The following is a 25,075-nucleotide window of genomic DNA, read 5'->3' on the forward strand; positions in this document are numbered from 1 at the left end:
GGGATGGACGCGTCCGCGGCGTTCGCGTGCTGTCGGAGGTGGTGTGTTCGTGGTTAGCGGTAGAGACTACCGGTGCCGGGGCGGTGTACGTACATCCGGGAGCGGAACCTTTTGTGCACGCACCGCGAAGACCGCAACTTCAACTCCGGGCACGTGTGGGGAATAACGATACCCGCCGCTCCGTAATTGGCGTTTGTGTGCGCGTGTATACAGGAAGCCAGCTTTGCACAGGGTAGGATAAATACTGCGGCGTGTGCAGTATAGCTGCACTGGCAGTGTTATACCACGCTGCGCACGCTGTATCCGGATTGTTATCGTCGGAGCAGCAATACGTCGCTACGTCCGAGGCAGTGAAAACACTGCATCCTACAATCGGTAGATCACTTGATAAAATGTTTACCGACTAGGTGGGACGACGGTGGTCGTCTGGCTCACTGCTGACCTTTTGACCGTTCTCGCGGACAGCCTGCCCTGATCACATGGTAAATAATGCTAAAGGTGCTGTCATTAGTAATTGAAACAAGGACTACTTTAAACGCACGCCAATGCAGCCGCCAGGCAGTTTCCGGAAGAAGAAATTCCTGCAAATTCGCGAGACCGTGTGCCAATTACTTTTGACGGTATACCTGTACAGATGAGAATAAAGGGGTAATGTCACTGAGTTGAGCGAAGGGCCGATGAGCTTACAGATTATTCCAGCAAAGGAATTGTCTGCTCATCATCATATTCATCTTACCTGAAATCCGATACATGCGTCGTAGAATGTTATTGTATTGTAGTTATATGGTCACTGCTTTCTTACGCAAAAGCAGAAGTGGAGATGGTCAACTGACGGTATACAAATGACACTTTGAAGGCAAAAAAAAAATATTCCCGGGCCATCTCCACTAACGTGAAAACTGGTGATGGGTGAAGCATGCAGTGTATAACTGTAACCTTGGGGCGTTGGCGTTTTTGCCAACGGAGATGAAACTGTTATGGGGTAGAGGTATACAGCTTTGCTGTAAAATTCAATTGTCTTTGAAGCACGAAGCTCTCTAGGGCGGGGCGTAAACGAGTGTCCCTGTGTTTTTTTAGTACTCGTTACGAAGCGCTCCCGCGCGAGGCGTAAACAAGTTTCCCCGCTGTTTTAGTACCGTGACTACATGAGACGAACTACGATTACGACGACGACGACTGGAGACACCAACAGCCCCAGCCCCTAAGGGGCTTCGTCCCTAATATAGCATATTCAGCATATTAACACCTTCCCCAAGACACTTAAGCATCCGATTCGATCAAGATTTGGCGTCGATGTGAAGCATACTACGTATCACAGCCGGCTCTAAAAAAGTTTTGACAATCGTTGCTTCATTCGTTCCATAATGCCGTCAGAGCACAGTTCATAAAACTGTGTCGTCACCACTATTCGGTGCATAGCTTGTGCTAGCTCCAGGAGCAGTTGTACTAAATACGACGGCTGAAACACCAAGAATGAACAAGGCATCAAGTCCCGCGCTATAAAGCGCACCACGTGAGAGGCATTCTGCGACAACTTTGGAGGAAGGAAAGTCCATGCGCGCAATGCGCTCGGTACGTATATATAGGACACCACGCGTATAGGAAACGCCACAGATGCATGGATAACGCTGCGAGGCGTAAAATTGGGCGAATCGGCGAGATAAACAGCGCTACTTGTACGAATTCAGCGCTCCTAAACAAGTCCAAGAGCTTTTCCGCGTTCATTTCTTTTTCTTCTTTTTCAAGAGGTTCGTACCATTTTTCACTTAGAGAGGGGGGAATTCCTGAAAGCAATGAGTTGGAATGGCATTACGTGTAAGGAATTGAGCACTTCAACTGGCTCTCTGGACCTGCATTCCGCGCAGGAAAAGATTTTTTCTGAGCTAGTTGGCTCGATGAATGAATGAATGAATGAATGAATGAATGAATGAATGAATGAATGAATGAATGAATGAATTTATTGAATGGAAACTTGAAAGGACAGACAACCAGTAGGTTTAATTTGTCACACCTATAGAGGTGGGCACCGGAACGCCTGCTTGTGTGTGTGTTTGGGGGGATAGGGGACAAGAAGGGGATGACAGGCAGATAGAGAGGGAATGAATGTGGTATAGAAAAGGAAAAAGAAGTGAAACACACACACACACACACACACACACACACATCCCTCCGCGCTGGCTTATTCAATTGCTTTTCACCCATTCGCCGACTTCTTCATACAAAGAAAAACAGCGCTTGCGTCGTGTTTTTTTCGCTCAATAAATTTTTAAAATCGAAGCCAGCTCGATTGCACAGATTTCCCAGCGTTTCGAATTCCCCCCCGAGTACCCATTCGTTCGCAATGAAATGAGCACCTGTAAGTCAACTACTTGTTCACGCTTATTTCACGGGTGAAGCCCTTTAGGGGCTCGGGCTGTTGGCGTCTAATGTCGTCGTCGTAACCGTCGTCTCTTGTAGTCACGGTACTAAAACACCGGGACACTCTTTTACGCCTCGCGCTAGAACGCTTCGTGCTTCAAAGACAAGAAACTTTTACAGGAAAGCTACATACCTTCCGCCGGTTTCAGCTCCGTTGGCAAAAACACCAAGGCTCCAAGAATACGCTTATACACTGCATGCTTCTCCCATCCTCAGGTTTCACATTAGGGGATATTTTTTTTTACTTTTTTACTTTTTAAATTTTTTTTTACTTTTCCCCACACAGCTTAATGCGCCGATTGGGAGCATCTGAAAAACGTTATAGAAGGCCATCAGTTCTGGGCTAGACGAATCGCTGAATGACCACGGTGACAAAGAATGTTCAAACCGAGTGAGAGATTCGATTTGTCGAAATTGTCGAAACTCGAATCGGAAGATTCGAAACCGAAATACCTCCACGCGCCCCATTTGCTTCGTGTCACCTACATAGTTCCCGTGGGAAGACAATTAAATCATGCTTCCACCGCATCGGTGCACATAGAGTAAGCCCTCGTCATAACAAAATCGCGTTATTAGAAATCTCGCTTTATCGAAACTGCTTCGTTGCCCCACTGCATTAATCGTTACCGCTTTTAACGAATCATCGCTTATAACGAAACTTGTTTTCTGTACCTAAGACATTGTTATAACAAGGGCTTGCTGTACATCACTAATGCACGCAAATGAAGTGGGCCGCAAAAAAGCGCACGTGTAGGGTCGAGGGGGGAGGGTACGCCAGCTGTGCTCATTGCTCGACTCCGCGCGAGCTACTGGAGCCAACGACGCGGCCAAGCCAAAATTGCAGCCCATCCCCCGTATCATGGGGGCAGGTTCTATTGTCGGCACCGTCCACTTACGGGGCACCGAGGGCCCGCGGTAGCCGCTTTAGTCTCGGAAATAAGCCTAAATTAGAGGCCCACACAGCGGCAGCCAGCATCTGTGTACGTGACCGAGCACTGAGCCGGTTCCTGTGAGGAGCCCAGCTTCTGCCGTCATCCACCAGGCTGGTCGTAACAGCAAAACCCACAACCACGCAGCGGGTAGTAAAACTTTGAGCAAAGCAGCGTCCTCAAGGCAAGCCTTGTCGGAACGTTGGCACTGGACTGAGGCCGCTACCTCATCCGAAGTTTTGTCTCCTGTTCACCCGCTATATTGGAAGTTTCATATCTCTCTCTCTCTCTCTCTCTCTCTCTCTCTCTATATATATATATATATATATATATATATATATATATATATATATATATATATATATATATATATATATATATATATATATATATATATATATATCTCAACACTAGTACTTGTCTTTGTCAGACGAAGACAAGTCCTCTTGTCCAGACGTTGGCTCGGGCTGAGGTGGCCCCCTTGCTTAAAGTTTGTTTTTTTGTTTACACAGCACCTTTTGAGATTCATCGTGCTCGTTTCGCAGCCAACATCAGGACTGGTCACCGGTTGCGGTGGTGCAGTGGCTAAGCCATTGTGCAGCTCCGCCCACGGATGCGGGTTCGATACCGCCCGCGGTGGCCGCTCTTCAGACACAGGCGAAAACTGCAAACACCGGTGTGTCGAGGCTTCGGCGCACGTTAAAGACGTCAAGGTGATCGAAATTAATCTGGAGCCCTCGGCTGGGGCGCGCCTCATAGCCGAGGGGTAGCTACGGCGCGTTAAACCACATAATTACTCAGTCAATCAATCAATTAATAACGCGGGGTCGTCACCTCACGGGAGTAGTCTCTGGTCATCTCGTACAGAGCAGTGGCGGGAACGTTTTCGCTTAAACGACAGTGGCTTTCATCAACATCTATTGCTGGGGAATGTTTCGCGGCTCCCTCGCATCTGCAGTGTGAGCACTGTCGCTTTGATTGATTGATTGATTGATTGATTGATTGATTGATTGATTGATTGATTGATTGATTGATTGATTGATTGATTGATTGATTGATTGATTGATTGATTGATTGATTGATTGATTGATTGATTGATTGATTGATTGATTGATTGATTGATTGATTGATTGATTGCAGGGTTTAACACGCCGACACAACGCAGGCGATGAGGAGCGCCGTAGTGGAGGGCTGCGGATTAATTTTGACCACTTTTGGATCTTTAACGTGCACCGATATCTCCTACACACGGGCGTTTTCGCTTTTCGCGTCCATGAGAAAGGCGGCCGCCGCGGCCGGGAATCGAACCAGCGACCTCGTGTGCTTAGCAGCACAACGTCTTAGCCACTGAGCCACCGCGGCGGGTCGCTTCAACCTAGCGGTACAAAATTCATACATGATTCTACATTCCTACGAAATTCCATAATTCGAAAACTCAATGAAGGTTGGCGGCACTAATAAAAATACCTTTTCTTTCGTGGGTGGCCTACTTTCACTTCGACGCACGTGATAGCCTTCAAGAATTTGGCTCCACTGAGGAACGCTTGAATTGATTCAGCCAAAATGTATTTGCCTTCAATCTTCTTTTTATTTTGACTGCTTTTCCCCTTCTTTTGTGGCACTTAATGATTCGGGCGTGTATAGGTAACAAAAGAGCAGCCAGGGGCCTTGACTGCGAGACATTTTAATCCATCACCTGCCCCGCGTTGCCTTGTAAAAACGCCGAGTAAAATGTATGCGCCCATTACTGATTCACGCCAGGCACGGACAGAGAAAGCGATAAAAGGACCTCGGGCCGTCGCGTTGGCAGCAAGCTGGCATCTTACCTGTCGTACACATATAGTGCGCAAACCTTATGTACATATCGATCGCGTAGCCGTCAATTTTAGTCTACACCCACATTCAAAGGCACTGCTTTGAGTTTTGTTGAAACGAAATTAGCCTTTTGCGCGATCAATAACGTTGTCATGGAATCCGCAGACAACAAATAAATTGTCATACTACCGTTGGGGCAGTTAAAAGAAACTTGTGGTAGAAAATAAGTCAGGGTATGCATAGAAATACCCGTTAAAACGTGGTAAAACCCACCGCATTTTGCAGGATATTCGTGCGGATATTCGTGCTATCGGATACGGAAAGTACCGTATTCTGGCGTGTATAACCCGCCCCTGCATATTTAAAACCCCAACAATATATAAAACCCCAACAATTTCAGCCCACCGAAAAAAAAAAAAAGAAAATCCTCGCGTATTGCGCGCACATTTGATACAAGAAAAGCTGCACCAAAGCTACTGCTCAAGCAACACATCACATACTAGTATGTAGACAGAAAAAGAGTATATTTATCAAGTAGAATACACTGACTGCAAGGTGAATGTCACAATTCACTTCGTGTCACTGATCTCGCTAGAGATATATTGAGCCGCAGTCCTCACTGTTGTACACAAGGTCATCTTCACGGCACAACGCGCATTGACGTAAAGCTGCACTAAAGGAAAAACCTCGCGTATTATCCGTACCCCACTTCTCCACTGAAATTTTCCCATTTTTGGTGTGTGTTATACGCGCGAGAACACGGTAAATCGCGTCATTTGATTTTTCACGCTTTGCGAGGCCTCAACTCGATACCAAACGCTTACCACGCTCTACACACCGAGCCCAGTCGATGGATGACACATGTCCGGGCTGGTAACATTACTGCAAGGTGTGTAGACGAGCTTTATGGCCTTTTTGGCGTCCCTATCCCTTTTACATCTCTGCTCCGTTAGGCTTTACAGATAATTAGCAAACGGTCATTGTCATTCAGTTTTTTTCGCCCTCAAGTTTCATTCAGACTCACCGGAAACCGGTTGCTGATCAGTCTACGCTGAGAACTTAGAATAAATATCGACAGTACGACACTGCCGTGTCATTTTTATGAAAGTTTTCTTGAAACGATGTTCGCTATATCGCGTTTTAGTTGGGCTCACTTCTGCAAGAAAACTTCTCAGCGCACGAGCAGCCCCAGTCCACTGCCTTCAGTGTTCCTTTAAAGGAACAGACAACCGACTTTTGTGGAGTGCACGTCGTCTAGTTCATATTGTTACGTGGCGCAGGGCAGGAAACATAAGATGCGGACGATGTATTTCACAATATTTACATTGCGGCAATCACAGAGCTCGGCCAGGCTGCACGCCCGCCACTCCCTAGTCGTCGTCGTCGATGGTGGGACACTGGGCATTGTCCACCTGTTCCGTAACAATATGAAAGCCAGTAATTTATAGACGGGGGTAACCGCAAGGAATTTCCAAATCAACAGGCGGAAGTAATTTTAATTTCGCCCTGAAATTTCTAAAGTTTGAAAGGTGGCGACACGTAGCGTCTAAACGCGACACTACGTTACGTGTCCAAACTCCGTCGATTTCAACGCGTGATTTAAAAACCGCATGAAGGAATAGGGAAAGTTGCACATTAATGTTGTTTTAGCCAGGAACAAGTTTTTAAATACATATTTTAATCTCACGAATAGTTAATAGTGTGTTGCCGCACGGCTCATCGTCATGGTTTCCAGCATTATTTTTGACGGGACACGTCGATATAAAAAGTCCGATTTCAGAAGTTCCAGGGCGCTATCAGTAAAACGGTTTCGGGTTAAGGTGTTTTAAGTGATGTCCTTTCATTTGGTATAGAGAAAATATACTCCCAAAAAATCCGTTATCTGTCCCTTTACGGCCTCAAGGGGACGATCTCGTATGCGCGTGCTCGAAAGCTTACGCGCTCACGCATTACCGGCGAAGGCCGGCAGCTCGTTCAGAAAAATCACGCAGCGCCTCCCGGCCGAACAACAACCAAAGAAAAAAAAAAACCGTTAGTCGAGTATTCTCAAGGACTCGCCAGCGCACAACACCCCCAACTAAAGAATAAACGAATGCGGCTGCCCATCGGAAGGGTTGAACAAGAAAAACCATATTACCAACGACCCTCAAGACAGCGGTTAAGCGTCGCTGGAAAGGGCTGAGACAAACGAAGCGACGGGGAAGCAAGCGGCGTGCGCAGACGACGTTTCGACTCCTACTTTCCCGTTCTCTTTCGTGACTCGAGGGCGCGCCGACCCGGAGGAGCCGTCGGCCGTGATCCTCTTGCGGTGATGAGGCGGCGAGGAGCTCGGGAGACGCGTGCGGCGTCGCTCCGCACAGGCAGACGAGAGCGCTCTCACCGTAACATAACAGCCTGACGCCACGAAGGCCGCAGTGGAATGCTGATTAGGCGGAACGAACGATACGTACGCGCAGGCCGGCCGCCGCCGCCTCGTTTGCATACTGGCGCTACGAGGGCGCCGCGGAGGACGGGCGGTGCCGTGTTTTCCGGCTTACAACCGTCGCGATGCCACGGCTTGCTTTCGTCGTGAAAAATTAGCGAAGTTTGCACTAAGTCGCGCAAGGCTTGAACTACAGCGGAGCTCGATGATCTCTTTCTGTTGCACCCATTCCGTTACACCCATCATACTTTTAAGTGCAATGCACTTCTTAAGCGACCCTGAACCTGCGTCCACCGGTGATGTCCGCATAGCATACCCACGTGGGGGATTGGCCAGGAATCTCCTCGTCTTCCTTGGCAACGGGGGGAGATGGGCGCGCGCTGCCTGGCCGCTGACATGGCACATACCCACGTGGGGGATTGGCCAGGAATCGGGCGTGAGAAGGGCTAATGCACCCGCTTAAAGGAGTACTGACACGAAATTTCAAAGCTGAGATCCGCTCCAGCAATCAAGTACAGCGACAACACAAATAGGTGTCTGTGAATAAATGCATCTTTCTTTCTTTGTAGTTGTGTGTGAGTGTGTGATCTCTCTTTCGCGAACATTACCGAACCGCGCAAATTCAACTCGTGCATTCGCACTTTCACATTCTTCCCCTCGGGGAAATGCGGGGATTTTTTTTTAGGAGACGAGCTCATGTTTTCAATCAAGCGCGTCTTTGAGTTTCTCGCTGATGCCAAATTTTAACATCTCAGTTCTTATCATGCATCATGACAACCTAGTCTTTTACACCGGTCATCTTCCATGACTTTTGTTTGATTTTACGTTTACTTTTACTGAAATATTTTTAGTAGTGATATCACTCAAATGAACAACTATCCTTTGGCGCTCTATGCCCTCAGTCGGTCTTGCGCCATAAAAATCCAAACATCATCATCATATCTTTCTATGTAAGCACAGAGGACACACCACCACGCATTGCATTAGGTTTGAAATAGTTTGTTTACACGTTCCGTCGTCGCTTTTCACTGTGCTAGTAGTAGCCATCGTCATATCCATCTAAATCGTCGTCTTCCTCATGGCTCGGATCGTTTTGTCCGCAGGCTTTCACATTTCTCCCTCAGTGGAACGCGTGAGCACGCACTAGAACCGGTGGCAACCGGCTTCGCGAACTGGGCGTCTGTGGCGCGAGCTGTTTACTGACACGAAATTTTCGTGTTACGTTTTTTTCGCTGTTATGCGTGCCTACCAGCCCACTAATCATAGAATGACACATTAGACGGTCGAGCGCAGCGTAAACATTCATTTACGGCGTCGTTTATTCGTGCCAGTTTCGGTTTCGACAAAAAAACGCCGAGCGGCCGCCATGACAGGATGTATCACCTGACGTCACCATTCTTGCCGTATCGCTGCCTCTCTGGAAGCGCGCGCGAGCGAGCGCACGCGCGGGCCCAGACCGGCCGACGTCTTCGCCGTCCCCACAGGCCCGGGCAGCATGACGTCAGTCCAAAAACCATGACGTGTACACACGCCCGAGCAGCGCGCGCCAACCACAGCCAGCGCGTCGGCTTCGTCACGGGAGGCCCGACGTCGGCAGTTTGGGGCAAGTAGCAGATGTCACGTCGGCCCGCTCGGGGCTTTCTCGTGCGGACGAAGATTAAAATGGATTTTAAATATGTTTCGCTGAACGGTTGCTGTTGAAACTTGCTGGGAGATATCTCCTGATAAAAATGAAGCGTTTTACATAGTTATTTCAGCTTTGAAATTTCGTGTCAGTACTCCTTTAAGGCACGGACGCACGTGAACTGTTTTCTTGTCATTTTTTGCGAGCGCCACGCGCAAGCCTGGACGACGCTGGACCCTCGTCGTGAAACACGCGCTCACGCGCGCCGTAAACGGCGGAAGTAACCATGCCTTGGGGTTTTCTGATGACGAAACACACATTACGGCATACTAAGGAATTCATCGTACTAGCGAACATTAAGACAGGGACACAGCTAAAGAGAAGACGAAACACACGAAACACATGCTCTAGCGTGTGTTTTGTCTTCTCTTTAGCTGTGTCCCTGTCTTAATGTTCGCTAGTACGATGAATTCCTTAGTATGCAGTAACCAACTCGCCCAACTTAGCGCTTTAGTACACATTACGGCCCGTGGCAGCAGCTGCGCTGTTAAAAAACTGCGCAAGAAAATTTGACATCCACCTCAATACAACCGCGTCACGGGATTTTAAATATGTTTTTAAATATGGCCTAATGTGTGTTTCGTCATTTTAAATATGACCTTCCTTTGCAGTTCCCAAATCTGGTTGGTTAAAAAACTGCGCAATGAACAAACACTTGTTGGAGAAGAAATGCTCGTCGTCCATTTCTGAAAGAAATGTGTCGTCCATTTATTCTCCCAAAAGTTTTTTTTTTTTAGCGTAGTTTTTCACGATGAACTCACTCGCTCAGTTTGCTGTTCTTCTATACTAAGCCACGGCTTTCCCATTACGCATAACGCATTACCCACACCTTTTCGAGCCCAAAATTCAAAACTTTCGTAGGTTTCACGCGCCCAATCTACACCTTGGCTATCAGGCGCGCTGTTGTGGAGGGTTCCGGAGTAATTTAGGGCACCTGGGAATCTCCAACGTGCGCCAAAATCTCGTCCCACCGGCATTTTTGTTTTTCAAAAACCGTTGCGACCGGTATCGACGTCGCGTCATTTGCCTCAGTAGCACAGCGCTATTAGCCACTCAACCACTCAACGCGGGCCGAAATCTCGGTACGTAGGCGCGCCGTTGTTCTTCGCGGCCGCGTCGGGGACCGAACCTGCATTATTGGGCTTAGCAGCACAACGGGGGTAGCCACTCAACCACCGAAACGGTTTCGTGATACCGAGGCGACTCAATTAGCTGTACCTTTCCCAATGTTCCTCCGGTTTCTTCGTATACGTGCCGTCATCAGTTTACGACCTTGTAGAGTATTCCGTATGCCGGGCAACCCTTCCCAGGCGAAAGAAGGAGTAGGAGGAGGAGGAAAGCGAACGGAAAGGCCAAGAGCTTAGCCTGCAGGTGTAAGCAATTCGTGACTTCACCTGTGTTGTCGCTGGACTCACGTTTACCCGTCGTGATCGATCAGGCTGCTGCGAGAACAGGTTTCTCATTAGGTGGGTTCGTCCGGTCTGTGAATTTCAAGACCGGGACAGAGAAAAAAATAAAAAGGTCTTTTTTTTTCGGCTCTTGCCCACACAACGAAAGAAAAGAGAAAGACCACGCTGCGTTGGGTGAAGTCATCATTAATGGAAATCATTTGGTTGATTCATTGACATTGTCGAGTGGTTGTGAACTTGTGATTGATCGATTGTTAATGTTTATTTAACTAATTGTTTTACGAACGGTTGGTCAACCCCTCTTCGAAGGTATCTGATACGCTGTATATATAGCGTGTTACGTGCGCATGCATATGTGTTCAGTGCGGTGAACTGTTAAACGGAACGCGGGAGTGAGCGACCTGCGCTTTTCAGAACGTCTGCTAAAATTTACGTGCGTGCGGAAATCGGTAGGGCTTGTTTCCAGAATTTGGCCTTTCACACGACCGAAGGCATTGAAGGCATTCAATATGAGCGGCCCGTAGAATATATTTTGAATGGAATCCCCTTACCAGTAGACTGCACTGTGCATATGTGTATATATATATATATATATATATATATATATATATATATATATATATATATATATATATATATATATATATATATATATATATGCATGCATATCCTATGCATAAAATGAAACATACGGGGACTCACCTCAGAAAAAGTTATTCCTCAGATTTGCCTCCTTAAATTAACATTTGTCCATACAAGTAGCTAACACTCTCTAATGGCCCACATTTTTAGTGACGGCTCATCTACGCCAGACTGCAGTTCTTATGGTCTCTTCATTTTGCTCCATCGATAACGCCTCAACGTAGAGCTCACAAAGACCTACCGGTATCGCCTTGGCCTAACCTCGAACCCCTATTTTGACAACTGCGGTTCACCGGAAACAGTCGAGCATATTTTACTGGAGGGCCCTACATACGGCCAAGAAAGAAACAATTTCGCACAGAAGGTCGAGTGCCTCAACCACAGTTCCCTAATTTTAAAAGCACTTCTGAGACCATGGCCATCTCCCTTGTCTCAGCGTAAAGTGCTAACCGCATTATTTGAATACCTCAATGACATCGGCGTCGCTGAGCTAATATAGGACCGGAGCATCCTTGCACTGTGTAACCGCCTATAGATTTTTCACGTGTCGCACTGACGGTCCCCAACACACGCGACCTCCTTTTTTTACTTCTTTTATTTCCTTCATTCTTCTCTCCCTTCCGCGTTACTTCCTATTGCAGCTTTATTCCCTCCTTCCCACCCCGCTACTCTTAGCATTTGGGAGTTAAATGCCGACAGACCTCTCGGCTTTCCTCTAAAAAAGAGCTTTCTCTCTCTCTCTCTCTCTCTCTCTCTCTCTCTCTCTCTCTCTCTCTCTCTCTCTCTCTCTCTCTCTCTCTCTCTCTCTCTCTCTCCGTGGCGCTTGCCCTGTGAGCAATTACCTTTTCGCGTAATTGTTTCTGGAACCCTCGAACTAGATCAAGAACACTGGCGCTCATAGAAGAACGTTCTAGTCTGGTGGTGGGGGTGTTATTTATTTAAGATAGAAGGGAAGAAAAAATAACTGGGGCGAAACACTCTACCTATATGAAATAAAAGATAGGCTGTGCGGCATACAAAAGAAAGAGAAGGCAACACGCGCTTTGGTTCGAAAACGGATGAGACAGCCGAGCGCGGCCAGACCCTGGCTACAAAACACACGTAAACAAAATGGAAGGTATGGTTCGCGGCATTACACCCCTCCTAAGAGTGCACCGACCCGATGCTAAAATAAAACGGTAGTACGGACAATACAAGAGTCCCTCATAGGGTTAAATAAGCTGGAGGCTAACCACGTGGACGACGTGTGATACACATCATCCTGATTATTCAGTCCATTCGCGTCGACTGCAGGACGAGGGCATATGCAGATGCATTTATGTATGCGCATCCCGGGCGTTACAGCTGAGTTGACACCAGAGAGCACCAAATTCTAATGCTTTAATCACAATATTAAGTTACCTTGTAACGCAAGATAAGGAAAAGTACAATGTTTATGAGAAGAATAATCGTTTTGCATAACTTCCTGCCAGAGGAAAGTCGAACAGTGAAGTCTTCTTCTCTTTCTTATTTCTTTTAAATTTTCGCGCCACACTATCAGGCACGTTTCAGCGCGATTTGCATCGGATGTAGGTACAACGAGTGGTCCAGACAGATTCCTTACCTCATGTGTCGAAACTACAACATAAGACTCATCTCACAGAATTGCGAGAGATGCTTGATTGCTTCCATCAAGCGTATTGTGCGGATGCTCCACGAGGCTGTGACGTGTGTCGCGTAAATTGAACGTTCGTGCGTTTTATCTTGGCCAAAGAGAATAACTGAGGAAAGTTTCCAGAGGGAGAGAGCAATTAAGCACATGTAACAGAGTCTTCGGCCACTGCGACAAAGGGACCGAGCGACAATAATGACAGTTAGTTCCACTGTGTGATATTCGCACCGACTGACGAAAATTTTGGCTTCCAACCACTTTCAAGATCACGCCCCAACTCCTCTGACCTTCCCAGCTACGAACAGACGTACTGCCCTTATCTTATTATGCGCAACGGCGATGTGAGAAACAAGGGCGTTGACGGGAACAGACCCATTGCCAAGGAAATAGACGAAAAAGTGTAGGCGAGGCAAACAATTAGGTGGATCGACTTCGGGAGCAAGGCCTTCGGGAGTAGCACCGTTCACGCGGTTAATTAGAATAAGGGGCCACGAGCCGAAGGTCTCGAAGTCTCGCTCCGAATCGAAGAGGAAACCATCCCCAGCAGCTGTCTCCCGTTTGCGCGACGCTCGCGCTGAAGAGTGTTGGGGGGAGTCACGCACCCTGCGGGCTCCCGCGAACGGCTCGCTTAGAGGCCGAAGAAGAGTAGGCATGAAAGGAGGAGTTTAGAGCTATATCGACAAAGCCTGACCACAGAGGGAACTTCGACTTCCTTCTCTGAAGTGCACGAGGGAAGAAATGGGGAAGAATTTCGCCTGTGCGGGAAAAGTTGTACGGGAGACAGGAGGAAAAGGGGAAAGGTCGAAACCACTGGTTCGGTGACGGGATTCTTTCACGCCCGGTTGCGTGGGGTTCCCGATCGAATCCCGCGAGGATCCTATCAGGAAAAAAAAAAGGCGGGAAAGAAAAGACGGGAAAGAAAGGAGGCAAGAAGTTGGGAAGCACGCCAGGACGGCTGATAACGCGAGCGCGCGCTACGCCAAGTCGGAAACCGCCGCCGCAGGGCGTGGCACCAAATGGGGAGCGGCACGGAATCGCTCCGAACTTGGAGTGAAGCTGAAGGGAAAATGGGAAGGGCAAACGAGGGTGAAGGCGACGCTGGATGTCGATGGTTAGAACGTGGAAAGTCGGGATAGCGTTCGCGTCTGAATGGACGCAATTAGCAGCCCGGCGGTGTTTAGATATACAGCTTAACGAACAAGAACAAGGTTGTGCAACTTTCCCTGGAGATTCCCGTTCAAGAAAAATGAAAAGAAAACCCATTGCTTTGTGGTGAAATGTGATAACTACACCCGTGAATGGGAACGCGCAGAGGTGGGAATGGGGAGGGGGGAGGGGGGAGACAGTTTTTCTTGGGCGGAGTGGGGGTAGACGTAGCAAAAAAAAAAGGGTTTCGTTGAACGTTTGACGGAACTAAAAAAATATTCGGAGCCCCCTTTCGAAAGACAATAGAAATGGCGTTGGGTAATATTGACTTGTGCATAAAAATCAGGACCAAGTACTCTTTCCAAGCAACTGGCAGGAACATCATGTGATAACACGTCTGCTCATAAACACGCAAACACATTCTTCATCCTCAACGCAGCCCTGACATCTGGGGATAGGGGCTGCGGATATCAATATTCTTTATAAAGGTCCCCCTGCTGTCTCCCCTCGAAATTTCTCCTCATTCAGAACGGAGGACAACGCCTCGAGCTTTGCGATCGCTGCGCCGCCTGCCACCGCTTCTCCGCGGCGTTGACGGGATTAGCGCTGCGCGGGTGATAGGGGCTCATGCAGTGTTTTGGTTCTCTTTCGCTTCTTTTGCCCTTCCACGCCCTAAAAACGTGTAATGCTGACGTCTGTACGTAAATACAGTCGAACACGGATATATCGAACTCCAAGGGGATCGCGAAATAGTTCGATATACGAAAAATTCGATATAAAAATATGGGCTCTGAGACCTCACCTATGGCGGACGATCACTTACCGATCGTCGCATTCAAGAATGACAACTAATTCCGCACTCACAACGCAACAGGACGCTTTATTTCCGTGAAAAAAAAAATCGCTTATCTTGGCCAGCTTCCTCGTCCTGGAAATGAAATTAAAGACGCTGGTCTCGATCTTCTCGAGGCTGCACAACTAGACAATTCCAGCAGTACGCTGCGCCTTCGCACACCATGCACAACACGCACGCAAAAGAAGAACAGCGCGCACGTACCACAAGAACTTTGAAGGTAACAATTCCAAGGCTCTCTGAACGGACTCCAACAAAGCGCTCGCGATGGTCATCTCCGAGAGAAACAGTGATCTCCGAAAGGTGCGGGACAACTCGTCAAATAGCAGCAACAGCAGCAAAATGCAAAAGAAGGAGGATGCCGTCAGCGCCTTCGTTCCCTCTTCCCTTTCTCGAGACGACATCGGGGGAAGACAGACCCAGAGAGAGAGAGAAAAAAAAAAACTATTTTTCGGCAAGCCGGGAACGTACGCAGCCGAAAAAAAAAAAAAAAAAAAGGACGTGCGCAGTCGGGGCATCCCTACCTCGCACTGTCCTATTTTCCGAGCGTTCGGGCTTGTGTGCCTAGAGAGATTTAGCATACCGGGCCCCGTCCGCTAACGCTACGGCGGCCGGTAGCGGGGCCCGACTGGGCAAGCGCAAATTCATTCCGGTAGGGGGGATTAGTTCCGCGAGCCAGTCTTCGCCATGCCCGCGCATTCCTCCACATCCCCCTCAACCTCAATCGGGGGTACAGCGACCGCCGAAGAGCACCTTCCAGCTCGCGCGGCGTTCGATATACCCGATCTCGGGAAAAATACGGTTCGATATAAACGTACGAATTCCTATACTTTTACACAGAATTTTCAAGGGGATAATTTATGAGTTCGATATAGACAATAATTCGATATACCCGTGTTCGATATATCCGTGTTCGACTGTAGTACGTTTATGGCACTTCAAAAGCCGCTGCATCTTGGCAGGGTGCTGAAACGCCAACAATAGCTATCCGGGAACGCGGTACTGCATGCGCCCTTCTTGGCCGCTGTTACGGGCGTCGGCGACGGCCGCAGTACACCACCCCTGTCACCTCCGAATATGTGCGGCACAAGTTAATTTTATTGTAGCCTCGTTTAGACCTGATACTGGCACAGGGAGAGGTGGGTTTCGTTTTGCAGCACGGACAACGAATGCAGCCTCGTTTCGAATATATTTCGTTTTGCAGCGCGGGCAACGAATGCAGCCTCGTTTCAAATATATACGTAGTAGAAAAATATTTTTCGGGGATGTGACTACCCAATATCTGATAATAACTTGTGCCTTTTATAAGAGTATAAACCACGCGAAGATGTTAAGTATATTCCAACGCTCTGCGTCGTGAGAGATATGCACTCTTGCATGCCTTATAGCAAGACATAGGCGTGCGCAGACTTCTCGATTAGAGAGGGCAAAGTCTTACCGCTGCGCCCCCCCCCCCCCCCCCCCCGCCCGCTTTCCATTCCAGCAACCCCCGACCTCTTCCCACTGAAGGACTAGCGGTCCGAACGCAGTGCAAAGAGGGATGGTTTTCAATTTTTTATTTCAATGCGATGGAATTGCAACACATGTATGTATTTATTGCACAAAAACAAGAAAGGAAGGTCCACCAACAGGCGTAAATTGTCTCGCCTAGGGGCGGACACCGGAACGCCTGCTGGTGTAGGGGAGGTGGGATAGGGAGGAAAGAGTACATAGGAATAGGGGGATAGGGTAGAGGGCTAACATAAATATATAAAACATGGGCAAGAATAACCTATATACAACGTTAGGTGAAGAAAAAAAAAACGAAACACTAGACAAATAAATAAATATCAAAATACAGGACACGAAGGAGTAGGACACCTGCACACTTACACACACACACTCACACACACACACACAGGAATTCTACCCTAACAGCTACACTCCACTGCGACCCGGGCAGTTACGTAGAGTTGTAGCTTAGTGCATTGTGGAGCCCCGAGGCCACCAGGTATGCTCCCAGGGCCTCGAGCACTTTGTCCCGCTCCCTGGCATTTCCTGGGGGCCAAAGCAGTTTATTTCTGAGCAGAAATTTTTACTTTAATGTGTTACATTGGCAAAATATGGGCCAATTTGGCGCCCCCCTTCAGATGATTAGGGGGGGCGGCCGCCCCCCCTGCCCCCCCTGTGCGCACGCCTATGTAGCAAGAATAAAGAAAAGGTAATTAAACCACGGAAAAATAAATGGTCTAAAAGTCCTGAAAAACCAGAATAGCTCGTACGGAAATGAAAAAAAAAAAAAACTCAGTCTTCTGAAATGCTAAAGACGTTTTTCTAAATTTAAGCCGGGTAGGACTCACGAGACCAACTAGTCTGCGAAATGCACTGCTATTTCGCGAAACATGGGGAGGGCAGGAGGGGGACGATTAACTATCGTCGTGTACAAATGCGCAGCGAAATCAAGGAATGAACATTTTAGTAATCACACACACAGGAGCTACGCGTCCACCTTAATCCAGTTTTTAGACTTCAACGAACAGCTGATCACTCGGCGGGCGCATTTTTTGAGGTATACAAGTTCACAACTGATAAAAGGTGCCGTTAGAAGAGTGGGATATCTGATAAGGCCCTCTGATTTCCGTTTGTGCTTGATTCTGCAAGCTCCCTGCGTCATATGACTATGCTTCGAAGAAACGTTTAGTTGCGGACGCGCATTATTCTAGAAGCCGTTCTCCACGCTGCTCGCGGAAGATAAATGTCGCATATATGAATGTTTGCGGGCCCTCAGATCACGACAAGACACCCCTGCATTAATTATCCATCGTACCTATTTCGTAGAATGTTCGTGAAATTTATGTCCAGGGTAGTGATCAATATCTGAGGTATGATATTGCCAAGCATAACTGGCGTGCTGTCAGGTATGAGTGCTCCGTTATGTTATAAAAGCGCACAAAACTGATTTACGTCGTAGTGTATAGCCATAGCATGACCATTTGAGCAAACTTTGCTTTCGGAGACACTGTTAGTAAATTTCAGGGCAGTGAAATCACAATCATCTCCATATGCATATCCCGGTTTTTGTGACGCCGACCTGTGACGCACACCTGGCGCTTGTACAGACCGAATCTACCATACTAAAATCGTGTCAGACACATTTACACTCTCGTAAATGTGCCACATTTGCGAACAGAGTGACTGCTCCACATAAATATGTATTTCCAGCGCCTACAAACGGTAAATCTCAGTCGTGAACAGGCCCCGAGAGCAGCGGTGACAGTGGAGAGCGGGCCGGAGACTCCCGCGGCTGCTTTCGAAACGGGCCGCTAGGGGGACTTCAGTGGCGCCCCTACAGGCCGCGCTCGAGGCGTATACTTGTGGCATGGACGACATGAATAAAAATGAGGTATATTAATCCGTCCAAAATTGCGGTGAAAACGATTCGGTACGTATGTACGTACGTACAGATATATTTTGGCGGCCAGAGCCTCGCCAGCTCCCTTTATGTACCAAAAATTCTTCAGATACCATATTTTCGCGCGTATAACCCGCACAAAAAAAAATGCGAAAATTTCAGTGGCAAAGTAGGGGTGCGGATAATACGCGGGGTTCTTCCTTTAGTGCAGCGTCATGACAATGCGCATGTTGCCGTGAATCTCCTACGCAGTAACATTCACTAAGTCTTCCATGGCAGCAATTGCGCAAAACATACAAGGACAAGGAAGAAAAAATAAGCACAATGGCACTCAAGCAACTGAATTTTATTAGTGAGTTGTGGCTTTCGCCTTGCGGTCAATGTATTCTACTTGCTAAATATACGCTTTTTCCGTCCACATAGTACGTGATGTGTTGCTTGAGTAGTAGCTTTGGTGCAGCCTTTCCTGTATCAAATGTGCGGGCAATGCGCGAGGATTTTTTTTTCTTTTCCGATGGGCTGAAAGTGGGGGCGCGGATTATAGGCAGGGGCGGGTTATACGCGCGAAAATACGGTATTTTTTATTGCCCCTTTCCCCCTTTTCTGAGGTTGTGCTCCCCATGAGTTGAAAAAAAATCCTGCCGATGCGCGTAATACTACCACCAAAACGCTCATGGCACTTAGATGGAGAAAAATAGAAAGCAGCGGTACACATTAGATAAGCACCGAAATGATATGAACAATTCTTACAAAAGTCTCAATCTTTATTTCATGAAATTTTTTCTTGGGGAGAAACATGATTGATTGAAAGACCGTGTTGCATTAAATTCTCACTCGGAGTGGGGTACAAAGATGTGTCGAGGGACATGAAACGATCGCTTAGCATTGACCTGTAACTTCCAGTGGCCGTACATATCATATCGGTAAACCTTATTTTATTTCGCTGTTGATGAAATTGTGGCGGGCACAAAATGCTTTCAGTTTTTCTTGTGTCCCGAAGGTGAACCCTGAGGCACTGTTATACTGCGTGGAGAACGTATAGGGCTTTACAAGGGAAGCTTCCGGCGAGCAAGATTCATAATACTAGCCGTTTGCCTTTAAAGGCGGCTCTGCAGAGAATACAGTTGTATTGCGATGAAGCTCCAAAGTGCCAAAACTGCGATATAGGCTAAATGCTGTCTCATACCGGAAACTTCCACAACTGAGAAGTTGTTATCCCTATTTTCCCTGTCCTCGCCCCAAGGCAAAACCCAAACGTCATAGACTAGGGAAGTTCACTGCGCAACCGCACGAGGCGATGGCTTGACCTCGGCTGAGCTTGAAGGTCAGATGGACGCTACGAGGAACGAGATGTTGTCTGGGTATGTGCCAGAGTACTCGAGCTTTGGCTCGGAATTGCGTGGTAGAAGCGGTACCGTGGGATGATTAATTTTTTTTCGCCAGGTAATGTGCTACCAAGGGGAAATGGGTAGTTTTGGGTAATAGAGGGTTCTCTTTTGGGAACTTTTTGCCGCAACAGAAGTCCCCTTTGCATTTGTCGAAAGTGAACTTGCATTGCTGGTGTTAACGACGCGTGGGAGAAGAGGTGGGCTTTGTTGCTCCCAAGCAGCAAGCATTTATTTTTGTAACTCTGTCTTCACTCTCAGCGCTGCACAACTGTAATGTAGTCCGTGTTATGACCAAATAACGTAAAAAGTAACACAGAGAGGGAATGAATAGAAGGGGACGGATACACAACGTTAACATAGATATACCTGCTAAGATAGACATGTCTAGCAGAACCTAGCAATGGCAATAGAAACTAAAGTAATAGAAACGTTCTCTTTGGAGGCAACAATTGTCCCGAGAACGTTTCACACCAACGAAAATTTTTCCGCTAACAATTCTAATGCCGTCACACAGGGATACCAGAGCTTTCAACGTCAACGCTAACCTTTTCATCCCTCTTTCCGCAACGCGGAACAGCATAACCCTGCCATGGATGCAGGCCAGTCAGATTCAGACCCGCTTACATTTCCTCTGGTTCATAGCCCAGCATCTCATTGATTTTGGTCGACATTTCACCCAATCAACGGAAGTGCCCAGCTTACAGGGGAAACGGCCTTGGAACTTCGCTGTCCCATTAAACCAATAAATTTGTCTGGCCGCGTGTTTTGTCTCTCCGAACGAGACGCACTGCGCATTCATCTTCCCAGCGTGTCCCGTCCCGTTTTGTCATTCCCAGTCGGTCTGTTCTGTGGAGACACTTTTTCTCACCCCTGTCCTCCCCCCCTCTAACCTCCCTACGGTCCCGCCCAGCCTGCTTCCCTCACTTCCATTTCGTCAGCCCCTTATCTCGTCTTTTGGCGCCCTTTCCTCACGCGTCGCCGCTGGGCGCGGCCTTTCCCGCCGGAAAACATTTAAAAGCCATTACGTCCCGCTTCCGGCGACACCGCGGGCACTGCCTATCTCTCTTTTTTCCGCCGTCCCCACCCTCTCCCCCCATATCCCTATTCTCTCTTCCTTAGGCTTCCCCCTTTTCACCCATTTTCCCCATCCCCCTCTTATCGACTGCGGCGGCTCCCGAACGGGAAAGAAGTGTCACCACCGTGGTAAGAAGGCTTGCGATCTTACCACCGCAGAAAAGGCGGGAAATAAATGCTGGTATGAATTAGGTCTGACGCAAACGCTGAGGTTTTGCATTTAAACACAAATAGTTTAACTTTCCCTACACCTTGTTAGCTGGTGGGGACATGAAAATGTACCGAGGCGCTGCTTTCGGACGATCCCGTTTGCGCGCTCGCCTTCGCCCTGTACGTCTATCGACTATCCCGAATTCCCCAATGGGCAAACTGGACGCCACCAAATTGACGCGGTTTCTTACAATGTCATAAACAGAAAGGGTGGTGGTGGCGTGGCCAAAAATCGGTGGGCCTGTTGTGGAACTGAGCTGCGCTGGCGCTGTTCCAGCAGCGTCGTTAGTGCGCAGCCCCAGGGATTAAGTTTATAACACGCCGTTCTTTATTAGTATATAGTTGGCTGTATAATAATACACTAGCTATCCAAGTTTTCGAGGAGAGTGAGCTGCGATTCGATGACCGTGCTAACGATGCTCAATGCAGCGCTTATGCCTTCTGTTCTAAGAATTGTCACGTGATTGAGTATTTATGGAACAAATACGTCAGCTTGGTGGGGCTGGCAAAAATATCCCGGGCCATCTCCACTAATGTGAAACTATGGGGAGGGGCGAAACATGCAGTGTATAAGTGTATTCTTGGCGTTTTTGCCAACTGAGATGAAACCGTTGGGGTGTGGAGGTATACAGCTTTGCTGTAAAAGTATCTTGTCTTTGAAGCACGAAGCTCCCTAGCGCGAGGCGTAAACGAGTGTCCCGGTGTTTTTTTTTAGTACGCGTTACGTTCAAGCGCGAGACGTAAACAAGTTTCCTGGTGTTTTAGCACCGTGACTACATGATACGACGATTACGACGACGACGAAAGGAGTCGCCAACAGCCCCAGCCCATAAGAAGGGTCTTCGCCCATAAAAGCGGGAATCGCAATGTGTCGACAAATTTCACCCCCTGTGGGTATGCGCCCTCATATGCTCATGCATCTTACGTATGAGTGTGCTCAAGACATTCCCTTGTCTAGGTTGCGCGATTCTGTGTGGCCCCTCCTACTCCATGCCTGCATGACCAAACCCGCTTAGACTGATTCCAGATGCAGTGAGAGGATCGTCTGTTTATATACTACCTTATGAATGTACAGGCGGTCACAGAATAAACCGGACCAAGCGAGCGGTGCGCGAAAACTATCGGCGCGACACCTTCCGGCCCAGCGCCTGCTGTCGAGATAGCGGAGGGCGCATGCGTGTCCCTCCCTATAGTTTGTGCATGTCAGTTTCCTTGATTTCGGCTGCATCACTTTGTTCCTGCCGAATGCGACGCGCGGCGGCGCCTTTCCCGGCGCACCTACCAAGCGGGCGTGATGCTTGGCAGCAGCCGGCAGCGTGCGCCATGCGCTGATACCGCGTAACTGCGTTCATCTGCAAATGTTTGTTCGGCGCTCTTTTTATCATTTTATTGACTCGAACGCTAACTGACGTTGAAGAAAGGCTGCGATAAAGAAGTGCAGAAACCACTGCACTGCCACGCAACTCCCGAGTCCCGCCTCCTTCAGTCATCTTCGAATTGTCTCGCAAGAGACATTCAATGACAGCTTCTGTCGAATTTCTTTTGCAGACAGGAAGGGATCTGCCACAGCGGCTGCGGCATTCAGTAGTTTCTGCTCCTCACTGGTGACTTTAGGCCACCCGCTGCGCTCAGCGTCAATAAGTCTGCCCTGATCATCGCGGTAGGCTTGAATAATGCGGCTTACAGAAGTCCTAGACCTTCCGGGGAGGCGGCCAATTTCCCGCTGAGTAGTCCCTTCGATGAAAAGTCGCACGATGTGCCTCCGTTGCTCGATTGGGACGCGGGACGGCATTCTTCACGAATATGGCCATGCAGGACGGGTTACGTGCTTTATACGCTTCGTAACTGTCACTGTCTAATGGGTGACATAGAAGGAAACGCCTAATTGCTTTTCGATAGCAATTCACTCACACCGACAGTTGTGTATTTCGGCTTATTTTTCCGAAGCGAATAAACCATCGCTGTTTTCAGTTCTTGCTATCAACTGTGTGTTCGTCGCATAACGACCAGCAGTGGTTCAGTCATGTGTGAATCTTTATCGCAGCCTTTCTTCAACGCCAGTTTGCGTTCGAGTCAATAAAATGAAAAAAGAGCGCCGAACAAACATTTTCAGATGAACGCACAGTTACGCGGTATCAGCGCATGTCGCACGCTGCCGGCTGCTGCCAAGCATCACGCCCGCTGGGTAGGTGCGCCGGGAAAGGCGCCGCCGCGCGTCGCATTCGACAGGAACAAAGTGGTGCAGCCGAAATCAAGGAAACTGACATGCACAAACTATAGGGAGGGACACCCATGCGCCCTCCGCTATCTCGACAGCAGGCGCTGGGCCGGAAGGTGTCGCGCCGATAGTTTTTGCGCGCCGCTCGCTTGGTCCGGTTTATTCTGTGGACGCCTGTACAACATCACTCCAGCGTCCCTTAAAAAAAGGCATAACATCAGCCTTCAGAAAATCATCTGCCGTGTCGGCGCCAAGACAATATACATCGCGAGATTGTCTCGTTTCGAATGCGCAGGGGAACAGCAAAAGGCTTTTAAAGAAATGCTCTGGCCTTGGCAGTATTGCAAAATTTATGAGGCTTAGGGACCAGGGAAGCATAGGAAATTCTGCTCACCCTGACGTTGGGTGGAAATGCGAAAGTTTTCCAGCGGTCCGAGGATACGACGGATGACACGAGTTGTGGGGAGATGGTGGGCGGAGCATTTACACCGGGCGTCCACTCCACGTCTGATTTTGGGACCGCCAGGAAGTACGAACTGAGTCGGAAGAGGAGAGCGCACTCCGGGTTCATAAAAAATCCCCTCTCTCCGGAAAAAAAAAAAGAAAACTTAAATACTCGCAACCGAACGCAGTCTTGAAAAACGTCATGAATTTTCTTTTTGTGCGTCTGTGCCCGAATATGAGGGTATATAAGCGGTGTGCATTTTTGTTTTGATTGTTTTAAAACCTATTATCTTAATTAGGGGGGACTCGCCTGTTGACATTCCTGTGGGACTGTTTAATTCACGGCCCACAGGCTTAAAAACCATTGTGCACCAATACGGAAAGTTTTGCGAATCCATAAAAATGCTTCTAACGGCCTAGTTTTCCTTTTCAGAAATATAGCACATCTTTACTGAAGTAAAAAATAAACAATAAATGCATTTTAGTTTGTCTAGTTTTCATTAGATGACGCTAGCGGTCTACCACGCGGGAGTGTTATTTTTTTATTTCACTACAGAAGTGACATATATCTAAAACAGCCAAACTTTCTTCTCCTTTCTCTTGCCTTCCTACTTTCTTCTCTCTTCCCATCTTTAAACCTCATCCCATATGGCGCGCGGCAAAAACACGAAGTAAAAAAGAAAGGCCGTTGTGCACACTTGTATGTATTTGTTGAATATTTCATATCAGTGCACGATGGTTTCTAAGCCCGTGGGTCATGAAGTGGTCAGTACCATAGAAATGTTAACAGGTGAGTTCTCCCTTAAGAAAATTTGTCGTTTGAGGTACATCCCAATTTTTGTATTATAGTTAAAGGCGATACATCTGGGTTTCTCTGTTGTCAGGCTTTCTGCAGTGGTTGGTCTACATCGAGGCTGCTTTAATATGGAAAGCCAAATCATTTAGCCAAGACGGCAATAGTGAGGAAGTTATGTGATGTTTCTGTGATGCCAGCACCAGTACGATAGTATCGTAGTGCAGTCATCCTGTTAAATAACCGTATTTGGTTGATTGTAGGCATCCGCTTTTTTTTTAAAAGCATTGGGATGCGTAGTGAGATACGATGCGTGACTGTAGGTGTACAACGCTTTTAAACGCTTAATTGTTTTGGAATAATTTTGTTCGTATGATTAGGGAGGGGGCTCGAAACCCGGTGATTCTCACGCTTAAAAAATGTGGTTTACAGTGATTACGGTAAACAAGCGTAATCGGCCGGCTGCAGATGTAGAAGCAGATGTAGAGGCTGCAGATGTAGAACGTATAGAAGCATGGGGCTAACTACATAAAATAAAGCAGCCTTCTTCCAAGGCTGCTCCTTAGCAAAATTTTCCGAGTCATATGA

The 25,075-nt window shown here is 47.9% G+C and overlaps 2 protein-coding genes across 2 annotated transcripts in view; one reads left to right on the forward strand and one right to left on the reverse strand.

The window, feature by feature from the left end:
* Positions 1-25,075, reverse strand: part of LOC144162942 (protein O-linked-mannose beta-1,2-N-acetylglucosaminyltransferase 1-like) — a gene marked incomplete in the record, with an annotated part of 354,130 nt that overhangs the window by 165,284 nt on the left and 163,771 nt on the right.
* The window catches only part of LOC144162944 (uncharacterized), a 245,362-nt gene that overhangs the window by 151,535 nt on the left and 68,752 nt on the right, over positions 1-25,075 (forward strand). The gene's annotated exons all lie outside the window — the stretch shown is intronic.

Source organism: Haemaphysalis longicornis, unplaced genomic scaffold, assembly GCF_048455015.1.
Source record: "Haemaphysalis longicornis isolate Haplotype H1 unplaced genomic scaffold, Haemaphysalis longicornis Haplotype H1 scaffold_12, whole genome shotgun sequence".
NCBI classification, from domain to species: domain Eukaryota; kingdom Metazoa; phylum Arthropoda; class Arachnida; order Ixodida; family Ixodidae; genus Haemaphysalis; species Haemaphysalis longicornis.